The following is a 6,131-nucleotide window of genomic DNA, read 5'->3' as shown; positions in this document are numbered from 1 at the left end:
TACCTGGACCCCCTTCCCCACTGGCAAACGCCGACCTCAAGCTGCAGCCTATGACGTCGCAGGTAAGTGCATCACAATAGTTTCAACGCCTTGAAAAGGAGTCGCTACTGTGTGACACATCCACTTGTGACGCCATAGGTGACAACCTCGGGCAGGTACTTCGCCAATGAAGAGCTGGGCGTCAGCGCATAACTGCTGCAATACGGCGGCTTCGGAAGACGGGCCCTGAGTGTCAGCGCTCGACCCCGCGACCTGCCCGTACGCGCAGGGGCGGCCCGGGGACCTACCTGGAAGTGCAGGATGATAGTCCACACCAGACCCAGCGTCAGCTTGGGGTTGCCGTCGACGATGTCGTCAGCTCGGATGTTGACCAGCTTGATCTGGAGCAGAGCGAGCACCGGCGTCAGTCGAGAGCAAACCTCTCTAGACTTCACATCCAGGAGCACTACATATACATACTCACCCCTGACCGCTCCCGCTCCTTCAAATCCCGTAACAAACTCGAAGGAGCCGGCTCGCGTTACATACCGTCCCGCACGGCAGAACGCGACCGTAAACACGAACGTGCTCCCACCAGCGGAGCCTGTCTGCGGGCGACGCGCCACGCGTCACGCGCGCAGACAGACTCCCAGACAGACAGACAAAAAGGCGAGACACGGCAGGGCATGTCGCGTCCAAACACGGCACACCGTCGCTCCCACGCGAAAAGAAGCGCGGCACGTGACCCGGGAATTAGGCCGCGACCTTACTAGCAGGCGCGGAGTTTGTACTTTGCCCAGCTGTGGCTCGCCGCGGCGCAGCCTCTGCGCACCTTGCACAAGGTGGCGCCTGTACCGGAGGTGTCGTGCTGATGTGAATTTGTCACAATGAGACACTCGGTGAGTGTTTTCGCGTGTTACCACCCACACCGGCGCCTGTAGCACCTTATCGCCACTTCAATAACGACATCTTGAGTGCCACTTAAAATATCCGCGATCACACCTCCCGCGTATGACAACATATAAGGAGCTCTGTAGTCGGCGACCTTGCGTCTGGCATCCATCCAGATGTGACTTTGTTATCTGTGTTGGTGTCGGATGCGTCGGTACCAGTCCGGCCAGGAAGCCGGCTGGCAGACCGGGGGAGATGCGGGCGGCGCGAGCGCAGCACGACCGCACAAGGAAGGCGACAGGGCGGGGCCTGAGAGACTGCCAGCCAGTGGGTGTCAGTGACGACCATAGAGAGCAGTAGCGACGCAGACTCTGGGTTTGAACACGGGCTTCAGCCGACGCCACCCGGCGGCGTCAATCTTGGTCCCGGCCCCAAATCCTGGCCTCGGTTTCGGGTAAGGGCAAAATCAGCTGGAGCTCCACGGCTGCACGACCGCGACGTACATCCCGTATCACCGTCTACCTGCACATCATCAGCCTCAGATGCCGCCACCCCTCCTCTCCAATTTAGCGGGGGCGCCCAGTAGTCCGTCCCGTTGAACCCCATACTCCAGGCCCTCGTCAGCAAGGGCGTGCCCAAGACGCCCGGAGGAGAAGTGGACCTTGCCCCACATGAAATCTCGTAGGTGCTTGAAATCTAAACAAAGGCGGTCAAATTAAAGATTTTCAAGGAGCAAAATGAAAATCACGTTGCACAAATCCACCTTCCCGAAATCGTGCTTAGGCTTCCGCCAGTGCCCCTTCATCGCTTGGCGTAACGTCGGTGCGCAACACTGCACTTCCTCCTCGCCGTATCAGGCGGAGCACGGTCGCCGCAGGCCCTGGCCCATTCGATTAAACCAACCGGCTTGCCGCATTGCACAGCCGCCGGGGCAGGCGGAAGTGTAATTAGCAGGTATCACCCCAAACACACGGCGCCAAGGCAGCGCGGCGCTCCTTTGAGCCGGCAATCAGCGCGCGCTTTTAGCGGAGCGGCACTGACTCAAGCCGGGCCGAATGGCCCCTACCGTGGGGGGAGAGGGGGAGGGGGCAAGAAACGCTGACGAGCGTGCGTGCGAAACGGTCGGGAAGGGTGGAAACGGGTGTGCTACACGATTTAAGGCGTGTGAATGGCAGAGATTGTTGCATCGGACATGATGGCAAAGGCGATAGGCCTGCAGAAGGCGCTTAACAGATGAAGGAACAGTGAGTGATGGACAGCGGTATTTGTCATTTGAGATTTTGAGCCGACACAATAGTGACAGCCGGTGACACTAATCCTGCGCCAGTGACTGATTGGCGGGCCAGATGTTAAAAACGCCGAACCGCTTGGGTTGCTGGTCCTTCAACCCGGCAGCCATTCGCTTTTGGCCGCCACGTTTCGCAGGGCTTCAAAAGAGCGCCCTAAACCAGCAAGCAGCGCCGAACGTCAGCTGTTCCCGCGCCCGTCCGGCGAATTATTCTTCTCACTGGAGCTGACAATATGCGCGTGACCAAAATCAGTCATGGCATTAGTGGTCCACGCCCCGGGCCTAACCGTCCAGGCGGTCAGGTCATATCGTCCCGCGGCACCGCGCGGCGCTGACCCGTCCCACCTCTCCCCTTCCCAGCACCACTCCCCGGACCTGAGGTCGGGGTGGAGAGCCCGCCTGGTGCTTCCTTCGCTCTCCAACGTCCCGCGCTCCTTCGGAGACAGCCGACGCGTTAATAGGTGGCGGTGGTGTCAGCGGCGGTGTCCGCGGTGGTGTCAGCGGCGGTGTCAGCGGCGGTGTCAGTGGTGGTATCAGCGAGCCCCAGCACGCGACGGCTACATCCGGGTGACGACGAAGTGGCGCTCACAGATCACTCACATATATGCAGACCGGCTGTCGCCAGACGTCTGGCGCCGACCAGCGTCCTCATCCTTCCCATCCCACCGACCTCCGGGTGGGTTACACCATCGCGACTTCAAACGGCCGGCCGCTACCGCCGGCAGAGGCGAAACAGCTCTCGTTTCCCACCGCAGGCCGCCATCTTACGACCGACGATATGCTTCACGACGGACAGCTCCGCGCCGAAAAAGGCCCAGCCCCGCCACCGATCATCACAATACGCATCCCAAGGATGGACGCGCGGCGGCGGCGGCGCCGTCACAGACGTGCATCAGATACGGGCAGCGGTCGCGGCACCCGCGACACGTCCGCGGCGCGCGCTGCTACGGCCGGCGGTCGGTCCGATTCATCAACACCGCCGGGGCCGCCGCCGGTGCAGGCGCCGCTTCATTCACCCCGGCCGGAGATCGCTCGTGCCCCTCGCCCCCTCCCACGCCCCAGACTTCAGAGTGCGAGGGGGAGGGGGTTCTGCGGCGTGTCGACGGGGCTGCGCCGCGTCGCCAGGAAATGGACGGGCAGAAGTGGCCACGGGCACGAGCATGAACAATCGCGGACGAGTCCACCCTGGCGCACGCAGCGGCTCCAATGTTCAACCGCTTGAAACGCATGCAACGCAGTAGAGAAGCCCAGGGCGTCTTTCGTCCCTGTCTAAAATAACCTGAACGTTTGCGCACGCGTAAATATCGCCCTCACGCACGCACGACCCAAAACTGACCATCGCTCCGCGAACCCATGCAAATGTCCTCTGCCAAACTACGCAGTTCGCTGTCTTACGGGACCACGTCAGAACCAGTTTAACAGCAGAAGCCCCTGCTCAATTTCACTTGTCCTCGAAACGACCCCCGCACGAGTCCGTTCCGTAACCACATGCTAAGCGACCACCTTCGATGTCTATCGCGCATCCCCACGCCTGCACGCGGCTACGTGCGACATCCACCCAGCAGCGGCCACACAAAACACCGGCCCCTTCCCAGAACCAGCCCCAGACAGACCCGCCGCGACCGCTCCTGGCGCCAGGGCCGGCGCATGCCAACCCCCTCCGCGCGCGCAGGACCGCCCCACACTGTCACGCGCTCGCCGCATAAGGCGGCGCGGCGCGCGTGCGAGCACCGCTCCACCGCCGCGGCAGGGGAGGCGGGGCTGCGCCGCGGTCGCTGCAGAGATGTGCGCCATGCGGCTGGGAGCGTCCCACGGCGCGGTGGCGGCGCGCGCGGCGCCGCTGGCCGCCGGGCAGCGCTGCCGTGCGGCGGCGCAGTTTGCCACCGGCGCCGGCCGCAGCCTCCATCGGCAGGTCGAAGGAGGCCTCCCGGCGGTCGGCAGGCTCGTCGGTCGAGAAGCGGCGAGTCACGCCGGCTGGCAGAGCTTACGCCAAGGGCCAGCGGACGTACGCTGGCCGCATTTGCACCGTGAGTCGTGCTGACACAGTGATAAAACCTACGGCGTCCTACATGACCCCAACGGACGCAAAGCCGCGGCGCTCACGCCACGGTACTTACGCCGTGTGACGTCACACGACGACGCACCATGCCGCGTTGCGTTACTGCCCTGGGATGCCCGGCCGCGGCGGGCGACGGCCCTGTCCTCGCCGGTCAGTCGCTGGCAGTCGGCAGACCGGAAGGCGGCCCGGCAACGGCGCGGCGTCGGAGCCGGCGCTGCGCCGCGGGGGGCGCCGGTCCCGGACCCGGTGGGGCGGCCCACCCGGCGCTGATTGGCCCACCCGCGGACACGCGGTCCACCCCCGCTGGTCCGGACACCGGGACAGGTGGGCGTTCCGCTAAAGTGCTCCGTCCGGCCGGCTGTGATGTCGGCCGCCTTACGACGGCGGCGTTCGATCCGCCTACGACGGCGGCGTTTCGATACGCCTTACGACGGCGGCGTTCGATCCGCCTTACGACGGCGGCGCTCGATCCGCCTTACGACGGCGGCGCTCGATCCGCCCCTTTGGCACCAGCGGCGGAGCCCGCCGTGCTGTTATGCTGGCCGGGGTGAAGGCTGACCGATCTGAGGTCGCCCGGTTCCTGGCCGGCTGCGGGCGCGGCCAGTATCGCTGTTGCACGTCCGGTCACGATCCGTTGTCGGGTGACGGCGGTGACGGCTCGCGGTGCAGGCGGGTGCGGCGCCGGCGGCAGCCGTCCAACGCGTCGCCCAATGACTTCGCCGTCAAATGGCCCCGCTATTGAGCAGTCGACTCGCTGACCTCACTCCTGCCTGCCACCCCTTCCGGCGCCGCAGTCGTCGCTGGCCTGTCCTCTGAGTCACACCCCGGTCCGTTCGTCGGCTCTTCCCGAGGGGCGGACATCCGCCGCCTGGCGGACGGCGGCAGGAAACGCGGCGGGCGGCTCGGCCGCGGGCCAGCGCCGGGCAGACACGGCCGTGTTTAGCCAAGGTGTCAGCGACGACCATCAAACACCCATCCCATGCCCCGGCAACAGTCTAATGACGACCGGAGAATGCAAGGGGCGAGCGACACGCCCACGGCGCCTGCATAAATAAGCATGACAACATCCCGATCGGCTATGCGGATCGCGCGGGCCCCGGCTACCGACTCATGAACGCTCACGCGTTCTGCGCCGCCGGGAGTCTTTCCGGTCGCTCGGCAATCCAGGAGCATGGCTGTGTGTGATGCACGGGAGTCGACGGCGCCACCGCAACACGGGCGCTGCTAAGACTGGGATTGGGGCGCACTGTCGTGATGGATAACGTCACGCGCTGTCGTGACGTGACGCCGTGGAATGTGACGCCTGGGGATCGGCTGAGCAGGATGTCCAGCTGGGGGCGTGCAAAAAGCTGGCTTTACAATGCAAGCGCTGGGCAGGATAAGCCTGGGGAACGGGTTTCTTTGAATGATAGTCAGTCTCATCCAAAACGACACAATTGCCGGAGATGATGGAAGCAGGGCGAAGAGACAGTTGGCATCCCTCTATTTCTGGAAATACAATTTATTCCACATAACCGCATAGGAAAAACCGTTGTAAAAATATAATTCCCCACCTCGATTGTTCAAAGGGTTTGCGATCCCTGTCCTGTGCTGCTGTGGGGCCACGGGGGGAGTGTGCTATGACGTCACAAGCATGTCAGCTGATGTTCGCTGTCCTGATGTGGGCTTTCTCACATCGTTGAGCAATGTGCCATGGTGTCCGTGTATTGGTGGTGAGCATGACGTTGACATCGCCCATGACCGAATGAGTGAAACTTAAAACGTACGCTCCATCATCAATCAACCTTAAAAACATTGACGAAGCAAAGATAAAGCTGGTCTACCGAGAGGAATCAATGACATTCAATCAGCCGCAAGAAAGCTGGCGGCCACAGCCCCGTGTATCTGATTACAAAATGCCTGCGCCCACACACT

This window comes from Pollicipes pollicipes, unplaced genomic scaffold, assembly GCF_011947565.3.
Source record: "Pollicipes pollicipes isolate AB1234 unplaced genomic scaffold, Ppol_2.1 Scaffold_6212;HRSCAF=7365_pilon_pilon_pilon, whole genome shotgun sequence".
In the NCBI taxonomy this organism is placed as follows: Eukaryota; Metazoa; Arthropoda; class Thecostraca; order Pollicipedomorpha; family Pollicipedidae; genus Pollicipes; species Pollicipes pollicipes.
Note: the sequence above shows the minus strand (reverse complement) of the source record.